This window comes from Mus caroli, chromosome 8 (assembly GCF_900094665.2).
Source record: "Mus caroli chromosome 8, CAROLI_EIJ_v1.1, whole genome shotgun sequence".
Classification (NCBI taxonomy): Eukaryota; Metazoa; Chordata; class Mammalia; order Rodentia; family Muridae; genus Mus; species Mus caroli.
In genome coordinates, this window is record NC_034577.1 from 108,811,059 (window position 1) to 108,833,598 (window position 22,540).

Here is a 22,540-nt window from a genome sequence, read left to right on the forward strand (position 1 = left end):
ACAAGCCCTTTCACACCCAGACCCCAAAATGGTGGCTCCCGGCCTTTGCTTTTGTGAATGGGCTGAACATCTGGTGGATTTTTTACTTTTTATTTATTTTTTTATGGTTTTTTGAAACAGGGTTTCTCAGTGTAGCTCTGGCTGTCCTGGAACTCACTTTGTAGACCAGGCTGGCCTAGAACTCAGAAATCCGACTGCCTCTGCCTCCCAAGTGCTGGGATTAAAGGCGTGCGCCACCACACCCGGCAGATTTTTTTTTTTTTTTTTTACTGTTAACACTGAGAATTTAAAAAACAAGTCACACAGATGTTCTAACATGTGCCCATGAAGAAGAGCCCGGCTATGCTGCTATCCTGAAGAGTCTCAGATCTGTCTCCTGACCTGTGTGAGCAGGGCTCACTGGCACCCCTTCCCACAAGAAATGTAAAAGGGAGAACATGGCGACTGTGCCTTGGCTCCTTCCTAGGACGGCAGTGCTGACCCGAAGCCAGGGGCTATGAGTCACTCGGAGGAAGCGAAGCGCCATTGTCTCATGCTTCCGAAGTATCTTTTTACTGTGTTTAATGATTCATGTGTTACCACTTGTATCTTGTAGTTTTTTTATTGATCAAGCGCAATTAAAAGAATTTAAAGCCTTAGAGCCTCCCGATCCGTGGATAGATAATATGTAAATTTTGTTTAATAGATACAGTTAAGTGGTGTGAAAGCCCAGAGTAATTAGAACCTCAGATGTGGTGGGGGTGGGGGGTGGGGGGTGGGGGAGGCATGAGATGAAAATAAAAATTCCAGGAGCACCAGGGACGACAGGAAAACTTCCCACTTGAAGTTGCCTCCTTTGGGTTGGTTTTGAAGGGAGGGTGTTGTCTGTCAATCAGAGCCTCCTGAGGATGTCTGAAAAGGAATGTTGCTCTAATGTGAAGAAGTGTCTACACTGTACCAATTTTGCAGCTGTGGAAGAGGAAAAATTTGGATGTTGATTTAGGAATGTTCACAGGGCACACACATGGTAAGGACCATATCAGAGGTATTTGAGAGAGGGCTCATTAAGACTGCTGATGTGTGTGTGTGTGTCTGTGGGTTATATTGTGTTATATACTAAGTTGCCATTAAGTTATATTTTGAATTATACTAAGCAGCCAGAATGGCTACAAGGAGCCCCGATCTTTTCCATTGTAACAGAGGTGCATATTACCCTGTACATGGCTAATACCGAACTTGGAGGTTACCAAAGCTATGTTCTAACCATACATGTGAGGATTCCAGAACCAGAAAGCTGTAGTTGGAGTTTAGAAGTCACCCATTGATGTGATGTGGGTCTTATTTAAATATTTTAAAGGGATTTTAATTTGTTTTGTTTTGTGTGTGTTTGTTTTTTTGTTTTTGTTTTTCAGATAGGGCTTCTCTGTATAGCCTTGGCTGACCTGGAACTCATTCTGTAGACCAGGCTGGCCTCGAACTCAGAAATCCGCCTGCCTCTGCCTACCGAGTGCTGGGATTAAAGGCATGCGCCACCACGTCCAGCTTAATTTAGTTTTTAAACTAGGTAGATTTGTGCCCTTAGTGTGGGGTTGTACATGTGAATGCAGTGTCTGAGGTGGCCAGAAGAGGGCATCAGAACCCCTGGAGTGGGAGGACAGTCAATAGCAAGCCTCCGGATGTGGGCCCTGGAAAACAGACTGAGGTCCTCTGCAAGAACAGGAAGTACTCCTAACCACTGACAGCTATCTAGCCCTTGTCTTGGGTTTTTGTCCTTTAAGAGCCTCAGCCCACAGCAATGCAACGGCCTTCCTCAGAAATACCCACATTGCTGATTTCAGCAGGCTTGACAAAGCTGCCTGTGCAAACTAGTGTCTCATTATTAAAACTTAATTCTATATGAAAAATATGTGCTTGTGCGTACACAGAGAACTACTAGAGTGAGACATGGAGATACAGGCTCTTGTTAATGTGATGTAAAATGGTTGCGTTGCATTACGAAAAAATAAAAACAATCTGATAAATACAGTGTCTGCCTGAAACCTTTTTGTTTTTTAAGCCTGTCATTTTTCATCATTTATGCTCCCAAATGAAATGAAGAATGGGTTCAGCCATGAGAAGGGCAAAGTCACACTCCTCTCCCCACCCCCACTTTTAAAAATTTCTCCATTTTATCTTTTACATTTTCCTCTAGCTGGCAAGTCCGTTTCTCTCAGCAAGACTCATTCTTTAGAAACCCACAGTTATAAATTCAAACACAACTCACCTTTTGAAGAAACCCACAGTTATAAATCAACACATGGCCCGCTCTTCCATTTGCTGGCCTTTGGAAGAAGGGCTAGAGCCAGAAAGAGCGAATACAGTTGTTGTAAGCATTCACGTTTCTCAGAAAAATGGAGGTTAGTGCTAGGAATGTTGATGTGGTAGTTTGAAGATGCTTGGCGCATGGGAAGTGGCCCTATTAGGAGGTGTGGCCTTGTTGGAGTAGGTGTGGCCTTGCTGGAGGAAGTACGTCATTTTGTAGGCGGGCTTTGCATACTCCTAGTGCTCCAGGCCTACCCAATGCAGGAGACAGAGCATTCTCCTGTCTGCTGTGGAAGCAAGTCTCCTCCTGGCTGCCTTTGGATCAAGATGGAGAACTCTTAGCTCCTTCTCCAGCTCTATGTCGGCCTGCAGGCTGCCATGCTTCCTGCCATGATAATGGACCAAACCTCTGAATGAAATGTTGTCCTTTATAAGAGTTGCCTTGGTTATGGTGTCTCTCCACAGCAATGAAACCCTAACTAGTCATGCCATTTAGCCAGATAGCATCCTTGGCACACAGGAAGTCATGTTGTTTAGCCATCAATAATCAGCAATCAATAATCAAAGTTAGTCACTCCAGCCTGAAGACTTCAGAACAGCCTACGGCAAACCTCTCGCTAGCACATGAACAAGGCGTAGGAACAAGCAAAGAGGAAATTACAACTATGGCATAATCATCTTATGCCACAAAATTCCATCAGCCCGATAACAAAGGGACTGAGAAAAAGTTGCTATTGGGTCAAAGGAAAATTCTGAGAACAACAATATAGATATGCCACAAATAGTCTAGGGTGTTTGAGTCTATAGGATCCCCACGTTTCTTGTTGTTTCCATAGTGTAAGTGATTGTTGTCCATTGATACATTCTTAGGTCCTATAGAAGCTCAGCTAAGCATTGCTTTCTGAATACTGATCACTGGTGTGATAGTTTTAATGGTGAACTTTCCAAAGCCTAGAATCACCTGGGAAATCCTCAGTTGATGAACTGACCGGATCAGGTTACCCATGACCATGTATGTGGGGGATTGTCTAAAGTTATTGACGCCCATCGTGGGAGGTACCATTCCCTAATTAGTGAGGTCCTTGCTTCCCTAGGCTGCCTTTTCTCAGGGCATTCTCTCTCAGCAACAGGCATGATATAGGACAACTGGTCTGTCCTGTTTTGTGTCTACTGCACCGTTATTTTTGTATGGTTTCTGGACTTGAAAAAAATCTGACCTCTGCCTTACACTACACATAAGTGGGTAGGCGGGGCGATGGGGCCAAAGAAAGGTGTCAGTTTGATCCTTCACAAAGGACTAAAGGCACAGATGCCCAGCTATAAACAGAAGGGGAGCAGCTTGTGGAAAACTCAGAAATAAACAGGAGGAAATGAAAGCCTTGTGAGATCCAGAGCCCTGGGGCAGCAGCATGGCAAGGCAGTGGTCCTCGCCTGTCGCGCATCTCCACAGCTGGCGGTATTTCCCCTCTGTCTGAGGCAGGATGCTAGAAAGGGTTCCAGCACATCCATGCATATGCTCATCACTCCTGGTCCTGTAAGGCCTCACAGCCACTGCAGAGTTATAGTCTAAAAGGGTTTGAGATCTGCATAGTAGCTTGGCTTTGAAAAATGACTCTGCTTGGCTTGCTAGGAACTTGCAGGGTCTTAAAGCCAGGAGCTATCTTAGGGATGCCTGAAAATTCCCATCTGTAGGACCCCACAGACATCTTGCTGCACTGGCTCAGTGGGTGGTTCTAAGGAGCCAGAGGTAGCTCACTGACACAGACACACTAAATGTTACAGCATGGGGGAACACAGAGGATGCCACCCCCAAGACCTGGGAGGCGTAGGACTGCCATCTACAACTGGGGCATGACTAGTCACATATGGTTTTTGTCTGAGTGTTAAAGTTACAGGGTGGGGTTGCAAGAAAGCAGGTTGGTGCATGAAGATATCTTTCAACCCACTACATCCAGACAGTAATAAAGGAAGTAAAAAGAGAGAGAGAGAGAGAGAGAGAGAGAGAATTCCTAAGGTATTAAGAGCACCATTAAAAGATCAGATGTTTGCGTGATTGGCAAACTCTGAGAGTAAACGTATTGACCAGAAGATACACGTGTATGAAGTCATCACTTAATTAAAAACCCCACTCACGGGCTGGCAAGATGGCTCAGTGGTTAAGAGCACTGACTGCTCTTCCGAAGTTCAAATCCCAGCAACGAAATGGTGGCTCACAACCATCTGTAATCAAATCTTACACCCTCTTCTGGTGTGTCTAAAGACCGCTACAGTGCACTTATATATAATAATCAATAAAATCTTTTTTTAAAAACCCAGTCAGTCAATTAATAATAGAAAACTTGTTCGCTCTCGGGAAAGACATGAGCCCCGCATTGGCTGGTTTTGTGTGTCAACTTGATACAAGTTAGGGTCATCAGAGAGGAAGGGATTTCAGTTGAGGAAGTGCCTCCATGAGATCCAGCTGTAAGGCATTTTCTTAACTAGTGATCAGTGGGGGAGGGCTGGCCTATGGTGGGTGGTGCCATCCCTGGGTTTTATAAGGAAGGGGGCTGAGCAGGCCATGTGAAGCAAGCCAGCAAGCAGAACCCCTCCATGGCTTCTGCATCAGCTCCTGCCTCCAGGTTCCTGATCTGAGTCCATGCCCTGAATCCCATTAGTGATGAACAGCAACGTGGAAGTGTAAGCTGAATAAACATTTCCTTCCCCAAACTTGCTTCTTGGTCATGGTGTTTTGTTGCAGCAATAAAAGCCCTAAGACAAGCACCTACAGGTGGACACCCGACAGAGCTGACTGAAAACATGGCTCAGTGGCCAGCTTGTAGCCGAAAGTTCAGGGCAGAGTGTTAGATCCCACCGGAGTAAGATGGCGAGTCACTTTAAGGGCACTCCTGTTTGACTGCCAGCAGGCTTCTCAGCAGGGACACTATAGGCTAGGAGACAGAGGGTGCTGTTTTATATTGTGAAAATAAAGTTAAATGAAAACTAATTGCCAGTCAAGGTTAGTAGAGCCAGAAAGTCTATCTTAAGAACAGAAGAAAGTCTATTCTAAAGTCGGTTCAAGGTAGAGGGACACTAAGAGAATTGAAGACCTTGGAGCAACATTCAGAAAGATGTTTTTCAGAACCAAGGGACAAAAGCAGACCTTCCAAGAAGTTCCAACGTGAGTACCAACTAACTGAGAAGGTTCAAGACCTTAGAAACCATGCTTAAGGGACTCTTTCATGTAGACATGGCTGAAAGAGAAAGAGCGTGAAGATACAGTAAAGACACTAGTCTAACTGGAGTAGATAACACAGGTAAAAGCAGAGAATAATCAAACATGAACAATACACTAGACCATCAAGCCATAAAGAGCAAACCAACCCACTATTGCATATGCCAGAAAGATTTTGCTGAAGGGGCCCTGGTATAGCTGTCTCGTATGAGGCTATGCCAGTATCTGGCAAATACAGAAGTGGATGCTCACAGTCATCTATTGGATGGAACACAGGGCCCCCCAATGGAGACGCTAGAGAAAGGACCCAAGGAGCTGAAGGGGTCTGCAACCCTATAGGTGGAACAACAATATGAACTAACCAGTACCCCCAGAGCTCATATCTCTAGCTGCATATGTAGCAGAAGATGGCCTAGTCGGCCATCACTGGGAAGTGAGGCCCCTTGGTATTGCAAACTTTATATGTCCTAGTACTGGGGACTGCCAGGACCAAGAAGCAGGAGTAGGTGGGTAGGGGAGCAGGGTGGAGGGAGGGTATAGGGAACTTTCGGGATAGCATTTGAAATGTATATAAAGAAAATATCTAATAAAAAATAAATAACAAAAAAAGAGCAAACCGACCAAACAAACAAACAACCAATCAAAATAAAAGAGTATCTCAAATGAGGTAATTAAAAAAAAAATCACAGGAATAAGTCCCTATTTTCCACCAATAACTTGAGTGTAAATGGTCTCAGTTGCTCATTTACAATATGTATGCACAGACTGGCTGAAAGGGTTATGACCCAACACCGTGCTGAGAGGACAAAAAAAAAAAGAATTCAAAATCAAGCTTGAGTAGTTGTGCTCACAACTGACAGAACAGACTTTCAGACAGACAGTGAGACAGGAAAAGATGGTCACTGAGTTGTGGTCAAGAGAGTAAACCAACAGGATATCATTACAAAACTATGGATAACTCAATGTTAAAATGATTTGATTTTAAAGTGTGTCTGTGTGTGTGTGTGTGTCTGTCTGTTGGTCTCTGTGTCTCTGTATGAGTCTGTCTGTATGTGTGTATGTGTGTGCAGTGTCCCCAGAGGCCAGAATAGGGCATTGGGTCCCCTAAGCTGGAGTTACAGGTGCTTGTGAGTGGCCCAATGTGGATGCTGTAAATTGAATTTCAGTCCTCTACAAGAAGGATAACGTGTTCTCAATGGCTGAGCCAACACTCCAGCCTAAGATCTAAGATTATATGTATGTAGCATGTATGTATGTATGTATGTATGTATGTATAAACACAGATAGACCTACAGACAAGCTCCCATAAATGATACTTGGGCATTTACATCCTATCCTTACTAATGGATTCACTATTCAAACCCTTTCAAAAGAGCGACAAAGAAACATAAATTATTCTATAGGTCAAAGCACTCAACAGAAATGCATAGAACAGTCTATCCAGCAGCCGCAGAGTGTGGAGCCTCTTAAGTAGCACATGGAACCTGCTCCAGAGTAGAGCATGTATTAAATCACAAAGCCAAACACTCACACCGTGGAGCCCTCAGAGACCTGCCGGGAACAGGACTTCTGCAAGGCGTGATCTCCATCCTTACCAGGGCTGGCCCTCAACAAAACTGCACTTCCTAAATTAGCAGAATGACGAGAGCCATCAGCACAATGGGAAAGACAGTATGTTGCTTAGAGCTGTCACGTTGATTTTTCCAGGGACAGCCACTGGAAGGAAGAGCTACCTAGAGACCGACATTCAAATTACATGCTCAGCTCCGAGGAAACGGAAAAAACAAAATATTTACCATTAAGAAACGAAAACAAATAGTGCTTTGGGAGTTAGGATTGCCTACTTTACTAAAACACAAACGTCCACTTGAATGCATTGAAAATGTCTTAAAAAAAAAAAAAACCATGGAAATGCTCTCTGGGATGCTGGTTGAATATATATATAGCACCTATGAGCAATCTTGCTGTGACCTCAGTGTTGGTACTGGGAGTTTTATCAGTGTAGCATTGTGCGACACAATCTGTATCAATATTTATTCTTCTGCAAAATGGCTGCTTGTGGGAGGAATTTGCCCAAATGGTCAGAGTCTGATAGATGGCTGATATTCTTTGTTTGTTATAGATACAGTCAGAAACTGGGCGCCTGGGTTTCACCCTGTGTCTTTCCTCATATTTATCTGTGTTTCATGAAGTACATCCTTTTAGACTGACCCACATCAGAAGACCCACTCTCCTACCAGCCAGTCGGTCTAGTTGCTGGGAACCTCAGAGAATCACTGACAAAGGTAGCAAGGGAAATTCTAGCAATTTCCCTTTAGCAAGGGAAATTCTACACACAGTGATGGCTGAACACTATTGCAATCCAGAATTTAGGGTTTCCTAGTGCATTCTACTATAAATGTACAAAATAGGTCTTCTCCCCTCAAACCTGGTTTATAGTTATTCAATTTTAATTTTTATATGTGTATGAGTGTTTTGTGGTGTTCCTACAGGCATGCAGTGCCTATAGAGGCCAGAAGAGGGCAACAGATCCCCAGAACTGCTGTGAGTTGCCTTGGTGTTGCAGACCCAACTTAGCTTCTCTGGAAGAGCTGACAGTGCTCCTATCCACTGAGCCATCTCGCCAGGCCCTGAATTTATACTGTTAAAAAACATTCTTTCATTTGGGCACGCAATATCTGTCACAGCAGGTTGAAAGGCCGGTATCTCTGCCTTCATTTCATTACCCACCATTGCTGTTTTTAACTCTGAGTGCAAGATAGTTTACTTATTTGCTGGGTGGTGGTGTTTACAAGACAACTGGTAGGAGCTATCTCATCTTATCTCTCTTCAAGGCCAAAGGTACCTAGACACACAGAGGTGGGGCCCGGGGAGGGGCAGGGAAGGGCTTCAGAGGCATCTAAGGTCTCCAGTCCTGAGCCAGCAGTCACCCCGATTACAGGAACAACAGTCACATGTCAGGCTACCCTCTAAAAGAGGGCAGATATCGGTGGTGAGGAGCTGTGCCTTGGAGCAGAGCCTAGGGGCTTGTGTTTGTCAGCTTGCTCCATCCAATGAAGACAGTGATAACCCGTTCAACAACCTTGCAGAGGCAGAATTGAGGTACAGAGCAAGCCAGGTCACCCCTCAATCTGCAGTGCTTTGTCACGCACAGCTCTTGCACCCCGACCTAGTTTGTCTACTATTTAAACAGAAAGTTCAGGTCAGTTCCTCGAAGATAGGCTTGGGGGGCGGGGAGGAGGGTGTCACTGGACCTCATTCTCAGTTCTTCTACTCAACGTGGCCACATTGGTTAAGCTTCCCTGTTCTGTTCCTTCATTAGTTGGGACATATTGGGTTGGACAGATGGCTGAGCCCAGTCCACAGGACCTCACCCCAACCCCTGAGCTTGTACCTTTGCCCTAAAAGTCCAGTAATGGGATGGGGGGGGGGGCGGACACAGAGTTCCAGAAAGTTGCTCAGGTGAAGCCAGAGCCTTACAGATAGACACACATCCTAAACAGGTGAACGACCTGGAATGTCTGTCTCTCTGCATCTTCCACAGACTCTTAAGGTGCTTATAGCCAGGGGCTATCTGGAGGTGGGTCCGATGGGCTGAATTTGTGCTGCTCCTGAGCCACGATGTTCCATACCTTCTCAGTTTTAGACACATGGATATTTTGCAGTACTGCCTTGGCAGGTAGGGTGACCGGGACATAAACACCTGACAGGTGCAGACTGCCTCATGGGAAGGAATTGGAGGGTGCAGCTACACAGAATCAGCCTTCTGAGACCAGGTATATGAAATGCCCTGTGTGGCTCTGGAGGCATGCCAGGGCTGAGGACAGCAGGAAACAGATTGTTTGATACCCATGTCTTTTCCTAGAACAAAATTTTGGGTTCCTTTGTCTCCTTCTCCCTTCCCTGAGGGAGATCTGGGGATCCACTGGAACTCTGGCTATACCCAGCTCTCCCCCCCCAAACCCCCAACCAGCTATACACACTACAGAAAACCACAACCAAATGAAATGCAGAACTGTGGAGTCCAGTCACAACAGACACATCTTTAAAAACCCTCCCACACCTAAGGTTCACGGAACATCGGATGGGGAGCCCAGAAAGACTCTGAGAGTCAGAGGATCAGGGAATATGCTGTGATATTGTGTCCCCTAGTAATATTAGAAGCTACACCCAAAGTCTCACCAACATGACCGTCTAAATGCGTGCTGAACAAGGTCTATGCCAACGGACAAGCCCAAGTGGACAGGAGAGAGCCCAAGAGGCCTCAGTCCTACATGAAGAGCTACAGGCACCTGAAGGAAATTAGGAGTGAGAGACGTGATTTTCCCCATGGAAGAGCACACCAACTGGCTGTCCAGTGCCAAATGTTCAACCCTGAAAACAGACAAATAACAGTGTACAGTCTAAGCAGGTTATAGTTAAGAATAAATATGTTTATACATGTAATAACAATAAAAGAAAGGCTAGGGGCTGGTGAGATGGCTCAGTGGGTAAGAGCACCCAACTGCTCTTCCAAAGGTCCGAAGTTCAAATCCCAGCAACCACATGGTGGCTCACAACCACCCGTAATGAGATCTGATGCCCTCTTCTGGTGTGTCTGAAGACAGACAGCTGCAGTGTACTTACATATAATAAATAAATAAATCTTAAAAAAAAAAAAGAAAGGCCATAGATGTAAAGGAGAGTGGGGAGGAGTTGCATGGGAGGGTTTGAAGGAAGGGAAGGGAGAAATGTATTTGTATTATAATCTCAAAAATAAAAAGATTAAAAAAATGAAGGAGAAAAAAGAGAAAGGTTAGGGGTCAGTGTATAGTGGTGCTCTCCTGTGATCCAGCACTTGGGAGGTAGAGGCAGTAGGATTGGGAGTTCAAGGACACCCTCAGCTGCCTAAGCCAGCTTGAGGCCAGCCTAGGCTATGTGAGACCTTGTCTTAAAGCCAACCAACCAATCAACCAAAGAATAAGGGACAAAAACTCCCTGTTTGACAGGTCTCCAGACAGGCACATTGAAGAAAGCTTTGAGGTCTCACTCCTGTCTGGTTACTTTCACAGGAGCAGCAGAGAGGAGAAATACAGGTCTCTTGATACTGCCTGTCAGTCATCTGCACAGGCACACACTGCTTGTCAAGGTGTTCACTGCTGACAAGCCTGGCCATGAGTCCTGCAGGAGGGAGCTGTGTTTACTTACCCAAAAAGACTTTTGGATGTGGACCAAAGTCTAATTAGAGGACAAAGGCTTTAATCTATCACCATGGCCAGCCTCAAAATCACAGCTAATTGCCAGGATGTCGGAGGAAGCTTCTGTCAGCTGATAGAGGCTACACTCCCACTATTTGACAACTACATAGAACACAAACCTTATGCTCTGTTGTCTACGCCACACCACTTTGAATGATTGTTAAGACCTGCAGACAGTGGGTCTTTGTTGTGGATTTGATATACATGGTCCTCAAATCCAGCTAAAGGGGCTACAGGGAAGGATCCCCTACAGGGCTCATCTGGGAACATACTTATCATTAGGACACAGGAATCGACACACACTTCACACCACAAGGAAAAAGCTGCTTACTGAGAAAGTCTTTACACACAGGGGAAGATGGAGTCATTCCAACAGATGCATAAACCCTAACGTGGAAATGTAAAACATACAGAAAATAAGACAACACGATGCCCACCAAACCTGGACAAGGGCAACAGCCAAAAGAAAACCTCTAATGATCAAGGGGCAAAAGTCTTCAAGAAAAGATTTGCAGATTAAATTCATCTGCACAATAGAAAGATCACACACCGTAATCGTGTTGGCTTAATTCCAGGAATACAAGGAGGTTCAAGACACTCAAATCAATAAATGTAATACATAAGAATAAACAGTCAAGGGAAAAAAAAACCCACATGATCTTCGCCAGAGATGTCAAAAGAACATTTCATTAAATCCAACTTCCCTTCATTGTAAAAGTCTTGAACAAATTTGGTGTAAAAAGATCACACGTCAATATAGTAAAGGCTTCTGTGACAAGGTCATAGTTTATGTCTTACAAATGAGGAAAAGGAAGTATTTTTCCTAAGATCATGAACAAGCTAACGGTGTCCACTCCTGTCACTCTCACCAATACATGGCGAGAATCTTATCGGAGCATGTAGGCAAGAGAAAGGATACCGCGGGGATGAGTAGGAAGGGAGAAGGGGGATTATTCTTGTTTCCAAATTATGAAAGTCCACTAAAGACTGTACCAAGAGACTATTAGAACTGATAGATGGGTCACAGAACTCGGAACTGACATATAAAACGCGGCAGCTAGCCTACGCGTTCATGGAGTTAAGTAAATCAGAGAAGGAATCTGTGGTGGTTTGAATACGCTTGGCCCAGGGAGGGGCACTATTTGGAGGAAGTGGGTCACTGTGGGCGTGGCCTTTAAGATCTTTATCCTAACCACATGGGAGCCAGTCTTCTCCTACCACCCTTCAGATAAAGATGTAGAATTCTTAGTTCCTCCTGCACCATGCCTGCCTGGATGTTGCCACGCATCCGCCTTGATGATAATGGACTGAACCTATGAAAATGTAAGCCAGCCCCAATTAAATGTTGTCTTTATAAGAGTTGTCTTGGTCATGGTGCCTGTTCACAGCAGTAAAACCCTAACTAAGATAGAATTCTATTTCAAGCAGACATAAAGTCATAAAACACCCAACTAAACCTCAGTAGTACATGACAGATTTGTACAGCCCTCGGTCCTCAGCTAGGCACAAAGACCAAGTTTCAGTATCCCGTGACTGTGCCTTGAACTCACGGAGATCCACCTGCCTCTGCTTCTTGAGTGCTGGGATTAAAGGTTTGCACCACCATGTTTAGTAATAGAGTTTCACCTTTTATATCTAAATAATATATTTAGAGGTGTTTTTATTTGGTATGTTTGTTTTACAATTCTCTTTTGAGATGCACTAATTATAATTCTTTAATAACACACTAGTTCAAAGCAGAGATGATTCTTGAATTTAAGAGGTCATTAGGGGTGGGGCCTTCAGGAAGGGAGGAAGGAAGGGTTGGAAACAGGGTAGATGGATGGATCTGGTCAATGCATGGTTTATTTATGGATGGATATACAGTAATATAGTTTGTATTATTAATGTATGTTAATAATCATAATAAAAACATAAGAAATGCAAATACATAAAGGAAATAACTGGGAAATAAAATAAAAATTAAGTTTCATTTTAAAAAAACTTCAAGAAATAAAAAATATTTCCTATATGTTCATTAATGGGTCAATAGGTGAACAAGATGTGGTTTAGAAACAGAGATGAAAAATATTACCTAGATATAAAAAGTAAAACTCCACTAGACATGGTGGTGCACACCATTAAGTACAGCACTCAAGAAGCAGAGGCAGGTGGGTGTCTGCAAGTTCAAGGCCAACCTGATCTACATAGCAAATTCGATACAGCCAGGGCTATATAGTGGGACCTTGTTTCAAAAAAAAAAAAAAAAAGCTTTATTTATGGACTGAGAGTGGAACTTAAGGACACTGTGCTCGGAGGAAGAGTCCGACCTTCCTCTAGGGATGCTAAGGATGGAGATGAGAGAACGGAATCTTTGGTGAGTGGTTACCAGAAGATGGGCATGCACAGGGGTGGGTGGGAGGTAGTGATGGTGGTGCAGAGACAGCAGTTAAAGTGTTCAGGAGCACAGTTGAGAGGAACTGGATTGATGCTCTACAGCTGGACAGGAACACTCAGCAGACTCAACTGCACACCTCAAGATAGCCATCTAAGATTTTGTTCCCAATACAGAGACGTCATCCCTGTGCCAACGGCTGTCATCTGCTCATTCAACACAGTAAGCGTGCAACAAAAGAACACACCACACCCCAGAATATCAGTAATTAGTGTGCCAAGAAACACATCTTAAGGAAAAGCATTCTGAATACGTAGAAATGAGTGAGGGCTGGGCCAACGCTTTATCTGCGGTTGACTCTGAGTCCTGTGTGGTTTCAAACCAGGGAAGAAACAATAGGGGTGTCTCTAGATTTCAGATCTCGGAGCAGAAAAATCTCAATTGCCGTTTGTTCTCTAGCTTGGACTCTCCAACTTCAAAAAGCTCTCGCTTTCAGTTTAGAGCCTAAAGCAACATTGGATGGAGACAGTCAAAGCCAGAACAAACGCACAAGCAACGTCTGAATGCAGAGTCAATGAGACAATTCAGTCATACCTGTGCGTTCAGCTCGCCTCATCCAGTCTCCAGCCTGGCATCCCTATAATTGTGTGTTGAGCATCTGTCTCGACTGCCTCAGAACCTACTCATGTGCCTTGAAGCCTTCCCACATCCCACCAGCTCTCTCATTCGAACCCCTCTACTGTTCCCAGAGGAGCCATTCTTAATTAAGGACCCATGTGCAGGATACAGAAGGGCTGCTTGTCGTTTAATCTGTACAAGTCTCCCTGGGGAGATAGCGGGCATGCATTATCTCCACTTTACAGATGAGTCACACTGAAAGGAAGAGGTAGATGGATCCTGGGAGATGTGGAGATGGCTCAGTTGGTGAAGTGTTTGCTGTGCAGGGACAAGGATTTGAGCTCATTGCTCAACATCTACCCAGACCAAACTTAACCCAACAGGAGCAGTGGCATATGCTTGGAACCCAGTACTGGGGAATGGAAAACAAGAGGAACTCTGGGGCTTGCTGACTGACCAGCTGTCTTTGTTAGGGTGTTGCTGGTATGAACAGACACCATGACCAACACAGCTCTTATAAGGACAGCATTGAATTGGGGCTGGTTTACAGGTTCAGAGGTTCAGTCCATTATCATCAAGGCAGGAACATGGCAGCATTCAGGCAGGCATGGGACAGGAGATGCTGAGAGTTCTACATCTTCATCTGAAGGCTGCTGGCAGAATCCTGACTTCCAGACAGCGAGGATGAGGGTATTAAAGCCCATGCACACAGTGACACACCTACTCCAACAAGGCCACACCCACTCCAACAAGGCCACACCTACCCCCCAACAAGGTCATACCTCCCAATAGTACCACTCTCTGGGCTGAGTAGATACAGACCATCACAGGCAGCCTAACCTACCACTCCATCTCTAGGCTGGTGTTAGACCCTGTTTTGAAAAACCAGGTGGATGGTGCCTGAGGAACAACCCTTGAGGTTGTCCTCTGGCTTCCATAGGTATACACATGAACACACACAGAAGAGGCAGGTCCTAGAAAGGCCCTCATTAGAATGCCAGCATCTAGGGATAGTTACGCCAGCTGGATGCTGCATTTCTATGTCTTGCAAGGTTTTCTCCTGTTTGTGTCCTACCTTCAGAGTGGTTCAAGACTGCAAGGAAGGCAATGTCTACCAGCAGTGGGTGGTACCTGGACTCTGTGTGGTAGAAATTATTAAAAATCCCAGCCCAGGGCTTTGACCCCACTTTGTTCATTGAGTTCCAGGATGAAAGACACGCACAGTCTTTATATTCTTAATATGCCTGAAGGCCCACAATAGCTGGGCAGCTGCCTCCTACTTTCCTAACGATAACTCCGAGTTATCGGTTACTATTTATTATGTTTTATCTGGGCTGCTCTTAACTCCAATTGACCGGCCCACATGGTTACGATTTTATGGCTCAGCTAACCCATGGCAGCTCTCCTTTCTCCTCTACTGCATGTTCTTCCTTCCTTCTTCACTTATGGTGGCTTCTTCCTCCTTCTTCCTTCTTGTGGTCCCTTCTCTTCCCCAAACCTGAGAAATCTCAATCCCACCGATTCCTCTTCTGCCCAGTTATTGGCTGTTGACATCTTTATTTATTAATCACAATTAACTGGTGGGGCAGGCAGGGTCACTGTCTTAGTCAGGGTTTCTATTCCTGCACAAACATCATGATCAAGAAGCAAGTTGGGGAGGAAAGGGTTTATTCAGCTTACACTTCCACATTGCTGCTCATCACCAAAGGAAGTCAGGACTGGAACTCAAGCAGGTCAGGAAGCAGGAGCTGATGCAGAGGCCATGGAGGGATGTTACTGGCTTGTTTCCCCTGGCTTGCTCAGCTTGCTTTCTTATGGAACCCAAGACTACCAGCCCAGAGATGGCCCCTACCCACAAGGGGCCTTTCCCCCTTGATCACTAATTGAGAAAATGCCTTACAGTTGGATCTCGTGGAGGCACTTCCCCAACTGAAGCTCCTTTCTCTGTGATAACTCCAGCCTGTGTCAAGTTGACACACAAAACCAACCAGTACAGTCACTCAATGACTTATGTGTGGACTCTCTCATCTTTAGGGGCCCACAAATTAGCATTAACATACAAGCAACATAAAGCTAACCCACTTCAGCTCTGCTTCCCCAGACAGCGACTCAGAGAGGAGATCGAGGCACAGGCAGCACATGGTTAGTGCCAAAGCAAGTCTTAGAGAATGCTCAAAGAGGGTCAAACCCGACTGTAGCATCCCACACTCCCCTCAGAGTAGGCAGGACTTCAGCCTTTCACACAGCTTCCCTGTCTCTGCCATAGACTCACACCTTGGTTGATTATTGATGCAACTTATAAGTTTGTTACAGATGCTCACCTCTTGCAACAGAACAGTTTACCTTTGCTTCCAATACAGCTGGGGTGATGTGGCTTTGGGTTGTGCCATACCGAGACAATAGAGCCACTTTAAAAACGACAGCTAAGAGTTTGGGGGACTGAGGGTATAGTTCAGTTACGAGACTACTCACTGAGCACTCATGAAGACCTGAGCTCTATCCTCAGCGCTGTGGTGGTCCAGGTGTGGTGGTCCAAGTGTGGTGGTCCAGCTGTGCTGGTCCAGCTGTGGTGGTCCAGCTGTGGTGGTCCAGCTGTGGTGGTCCAGCTGTGGTGGTCCAGGTGTGGTGGTCCAGGTGTGGTGGTTCAGCTGTGCTGGTCCAGCTGTGGTGGTCCAGCTGTGGTGGTCCATGCCATCCCTGCACCTAAGAGATGGAAGCAAGAAGATCAGGAGGTCAAGGTCATCCTTGGCTACATAGTGAGTTAGAGGCCAGCTTGGGCTACATGAGACCCCATTAAGAAAGAATGGGAGAAGAGAGAGAGAGAGAGAGAGAGAGAGAGAGAGAGAGAGAGAGAGAGAGAGAGAGAGAGAGNGAGAGAGAGAGAGAGAGAGAGAGAGAGAGAGAGAGAGAAAGAGAGAAAGAGAGAGAAAGAGAGAAATTTGGGTTTCTGAAACTCAAGTAGGCCTGGCCCAAGCTTTGGCCACTTATCTGGGAGACACTGGGCAAAGCACATCACCTCCTCAAGCTCGAGTCTCCTCCCATGCAAACAGGTGGTAATAATGTACCGAGTTGTTATGGCACCGAGAGAACCTGGTGAGCCCAGAAACATAGAGAGCGCTGCACAGCATGAGCTTCTAACAAGCAGGAGCCATTGCCCATCGAGCACGTGAAGCCGAGTGCTTTAGTGAGCAGGGGTGATGGTCTAACATCTGTCATTATCCTCATGCTGAACACAGTGAGCAAAATAAAGTGTCTGTGTATGTGTGTGTGTGTGTGTATGGGGTGGGGGTTGGCTGTAATTTCCTGTAAAGCTATCTTTTATTCCCCTGTAGTAATTGTCATCTCCGAGGCTCACTGCCTCAGTCTGCTAACCTGGGCTTAGTCCTGGAAGCTTCTAGCCTCTGTACAATGGAACCTAGGCTTAGAATGTTGTCAGCCCCTGAGACTTGCTGCTGACTAAGCTCACCCTTGTTCTTTCTGAGCTCTGGCTGGCTGGTTCGACTCACCTGTTCTGCTCAAATTCCTCTTCCAAGCGGATTGATTCAACCTGGCTTCTCTCAGCTTCTCAATGAATTCTCTGCTTGGCCTCATACTAACTTTGTTCTAATCTTCTGGCTCCTTCTCATTCTCTGGCTTGTTCTGTCCTTACCTGTGTCTAGTCTGTTCTCTCTGCAACCTGTCTGTAAAACTGCCCTTTCTCTCTCCCCATTTCTGCCCTCTCCATTCCCCTCCCGCTCTGCACTGCCCCTCAGGTAGCTTCCCTTTCCTCTTTCTTCTCATGAGGCTGGGCGTATCCTATTCTGTCAGATCTTTCTCTGATTCGTCACTCTTACGGCCACTCAAGTAGACATCACTTTTAAACACAGGTGCTTCCCTCTACAAACCAACTTTACCTTTATTATTTGGGATTCAAGGTATGTACTAATGTCGTGTCTATATTCCATCCAGAGGGATGAAAGGTGTGTGCTAAGGCTGAGCCATACAACTAGGAAAAGGGCTTTTCCGTAAATGATAACACAATCTTGGGGGTCACAATGTGATCAAATATCCTTTGACAATTACCGTAGTAACACACTGAGTAACTCCTTGTAAAAGCTAATACTTCAAAAAGACCAGTTGCCTATCTCAGACATGAACCTAGGAGCCGTCAGGAGCACCAAAGACTCACACAACAACAACACACAGCACACACCACACACATGTATATACAGTAAAGGCTTTTTCCCATAAGGTTCCGTTAGAAAACTGGAGAGAAAAATATTGAAATCACTTGCCAAGATTAAAGTCCTAGATGCTAGGAATGAATTTTTTAATAACTGGCTTGTTCAAACCAGCTCTCTGAGTAATAAACATTATATACTTCCACGGATAAATCTCTTGTTAGATCTCTTTGCTCTGAGAAATTTTGTAATGAGTTAGGCTTGGCTTTGGTCACAATTATGTATTTTAGTGACATAGTATTCTATATTTTTTGGTGCCCAGGGTATCTAAAAACACAGGAGGGGGACAATGACAGATCCACAAAGCTTGGAGATGCTGTGAACCGGTTGAAACCATTTCTTTAATTTTTGGGTCTTTTTTTTTTTTTTTTTTGAGACAGGGTTTCTCTGTATAGCCCTGGCTGTCCTGGAACTCACTCTGTACACCAGGCTGGCCTCGAACTCAGAAATCTGCCTGCCTCTGCCTCCCAAGTGCTGGGATTAAAGGCGTGTGCCACCACCACCCGGCTGATTTCTTTAATGTTTAAAAAGTTCTTTTATTTAAGACATTTTATGATATATATTTTTATTGTATTGTCTTCTCGCTGCATCTTCCCTGATCTTCCACACTTCCCTAAACACCCACTTCTTGTTCTTTCTCTCAAAAACAAAACAACAACAAAAAATCAAAACAAACAAAAGGCAAAAAAGTAAAAATGAAACAAAAGCCTGAAAAACAAACAAACAAACAAACAAACAAACAATCATGGATTGGATTACTCCTGGGCATCTATTGGCTACAGTCCAGGAAAATCAGGCAAATCAGATTCAATCAGATAGGCCTGCAGAAGAAACCTGTTGGCCGAAAGGAGGTTCTCCAGGATGGCCAGAGAGAGAACAGGCCACAAAATGATCTGGCCCTGCTCAAAGGAAGTGGTAAGAGGTCACTAGGACTCCAGGTTCTTTTATGAATCAATTCTGGTCCTTCATATACTCACTCATGGGGTACTGAGCACCGGATGAGCCTATCGCTGGAAAGAGCGGGCCCACAAGGACTCAGGGGCACTCCACTCAGCATCTTGCAAGAGCCCCTGTATCTGCTGTAGAACCATTTATCCCTCCTTGGTGGAAGATACAAAGCTGCCTGGAGGGACTGTGTGTGTGTGTGTGTGGCTCAGTTGCCTTGAAAGTGTGAGGCTCTGAGTTTGATTCCTGGAATGTCTGGAAGATGACAGGCATGGTGGTGTGCATGTCTAAGCTCTGAGATAGGTACCAAATGGGCAGCCAATGTAGTCCGTGAGAGTTCCAGTCATGAGAGACCTTGTCCCTCAATGAAAAGCAGATGGTACCAGATGAAGGAGACTCAAAGTTGCCTTCTGTCTTATATACATAGGTACACATACAACACCACACACACACACGCACACATACACACACACATGTACACACATACACACACACCACACAAAAACACATGCCACACACATACATCACCACACACTGTCTTAGTTTGGGTTTTATTGCCGTGGAAACACCCTAAGCACAGCAACTCTTCTAAAGGACAACATTTAATTGGGGCTGGCTTACAGGTCCATTGTCATGGTGGGAAGCATGGCAGCATCCAGGTGGGCATGGTGCTGGAAGAGCAGAGGGCTCTGTATCGTGATCTGAAGGTGACCAGGAGAGACTGGTTTCTACAGGCAGCCAGGAGGAGGCTCTCTTTTGCATTGGGAAGAGCCTTATCATAGGAACGTCAAAGCCCACCCCCACAGTGACACACTTCCTGTAACAAGACCACTCCTCCTCCAATAATGCCACGCCTCCTAATACCCACATCCCATTGCCTAAGCATATTTAGATCACCACACACACACACACACACACACACACACACACACACACGCACGCACGCACACGTACACGCCTGGGGGTAGCTTCCCAACTGTAAAGCACACACACAAAGCTTTCTGACGTCACTCTTCCTAATCATCTCCTCACCCTCTTTTTTTTTTTTCAGGTTCTCACGAGGAAAGGAACAATTTCAGAGCTCACTCACCTGCCGTTTTGTAGAGATCCCCAAGCCTGCATTTTTTTTTCTTTTTTTTTTAAATTTTTAATATTTTTTATTGCATATTTTCCTCAATTACATTTCCAATGCTATCCCAAAAGTCCCCCCATAGCGCCCCATTTTTAACGGGACTTCAAGTGTCTTTACTGGGTTAGAGTTAAGAGTCACAGGCAAGAGTCATTAGTGGTCATCTCAGAGGGCACACTAGCTGGCTGACAGTATAGCCACCTGCTCAGCAGAGTTTATTGCACATATGATACAGGGCCTGAGTTCCAGTACACAGAACAAGCCTATTTCCTGTCCCGATGCTGTGTCTGTGTTATGGGCAAGAGGAGATTTTGCTCGTTTTCTTATAGAAGGAGAGAGCTAGACTGTTTAATTGGCCAAACCCACGTGATTTGCTTAACACAACTCAAACGTGGTTGAAAGCAAAGAAATAACCACTTTAGGAAGAAAACCTCAAGAGAGTGTTCAGTTCCGCAGTTGTCATCAAAAGAGGCCCTCTCTGTCAGCAAGAGGGCACAGAGGCAAACTAGAGCACAGGTGAGCTCACATGGGCCCAGGTGCTTAGAAACCATGGAGACCCTAAGACAAGGGGGAAACCGAACTTAAAAAGTCCCACGCAGAAACGCTGCCACTCGTGGCTTAGGTGATTGCGGATGGAATTTGTTGAAGTCAGGCAGGTGACAAGGCCACAGTGCTGTGAACAAGGCTCTTCTCCTCTCCAACTTCGAGTGACCCCGGAGCCCAGACGCCATCAATTAATTGAGCTCAGGCCTCTCTCTCCTGGGAGGCAGAAGTACGATAGCACTAACCACTAGCCTTTCCAGTTCAGCAACCTGTGCAGGGAGGACTAATCTCTGGAGTCCCTGGAGCCTTGGGGATCAGGTGCTGGGAGGAGAGTTGAGAGGAGGATGCTGAATGGTTCTTCTTGGTCAGGTGACTACAAGCAGCCTTCTGATTGGTTAGGCCTGCAAGTGGTGCTCATACCCATGGAAGTGGCAGGTTGTGGCTTTTGTCTTTAAAGTTCTTGTCACAGCCTGCCTTGGTGAATTGTAAGCTTGTAAGAAAGAGACCCTGTCTCAAGAAACAAGGTGGATAGTTGCTGATGAACGACACACAAGGTTAACTTCCGATTCTACATGGCGTGTGTCTGATGCGTAGGTATACTGGAACACATACACACTCAAAGACTTTGTCAGCCTCAGCCTATCTGTGGGGAGAGTGCCGATCACTCTATTCCATCCGTATCCCCTCCCACTTTCCTGAGCATTCCACAGGATCTTCAATTGTCACCATATCCCATGTGAAATGTCTCCAGTTACCTTCTAGGTCTTTCCTAGTCTTGACTTAGCTAACACATGATTGTACCATGATGGGCTGTTTGTGAAGGTTGGGGACAGTAAATTACGTGTCAGAACGTGTATTTACCCCTACAAGGAAGGAGAAAACACACAGCCCACCAGATGTATGGTAGGCTAACCCTGGCTTCCCATAACCTCCGCCATCTGGTGGCCGTGACCTTGTATGACCATCATGGTCATATCCACGGAATAGAGCTAAGGGATGTGATCAGTTAATGTCTCACATGGACGTTAACATTAACACTTTGTTGTGGAATTGTGGTGTGTGACTGAGTTTATGGTTGTGAGATCTTTTAAGACCTCAGACCTCATGTGGGGGCCTTTCAGACGACAGAGTTTACAGGAACTTTGGGCATGGTCCCTTAGTGGTCTGGGCAGCTGTTCCAGTAGAACATTCATCTCAAAGAGATCTGTGGGTGACACTTTTGTCTGATTGGACGAAGGGCAACAAGACTAATGGGAAACACAGTGTTCAGAATAATTCCATTTGTAACGAGCACTGTCAGGTCTACTGAAGGAACATGGAACGTGAAGGGGTGTCTGGAGCAAGCAGGATGCAGGCCATCCTCAGTAACCTGCAGATACAGGTTACTGGTCCTGGAACATCAGTGATGTGGTGGTGGTGGTGGTGGGGGGGGGTCAGAGCCCAGACTCCATGACGGTTCCCAACACTCCCAAGACACTCCTCTCCCACATGGGATAAGACTGATCTCTGCTGCTACTGGTGTGCATGTGTGTGTGTGTGACAGTTTGTGACACTTAAGACCCACCTCACCCTCCTGGATTACCTGTTTTAGAGGACACAAAAAGCTACATCATGACAATGTTCAGCAGTCATATAGAAATGTTCCTATGACATGTGAGACCTTCTCCTATGTCATGTGAACTTTCGGGGCATCCCGAAAGTTCTAAAAATGAGATGCTATTTAGAACACGTTCTGAGGGGGGCCCCCCCGAGGTGGTGCTCAGCGACAGTGGTAACGGCCTCATGTGTCAGTAACCCTCTCACACAGACATCTTGTGGTACTCCTAGCCTGAAAGCCTAAGATAGTTGAGCCACCTTCCTCAGAGAGCCTAGAGACAGGCTACAAACACACTGCTCTAAGAGCACTGTGGCCCTCGTATTTATGGGGAAGATTCTCGGGTAAGAGCACCCCAACACTCCATCCTTTATGTTCTCAACAAG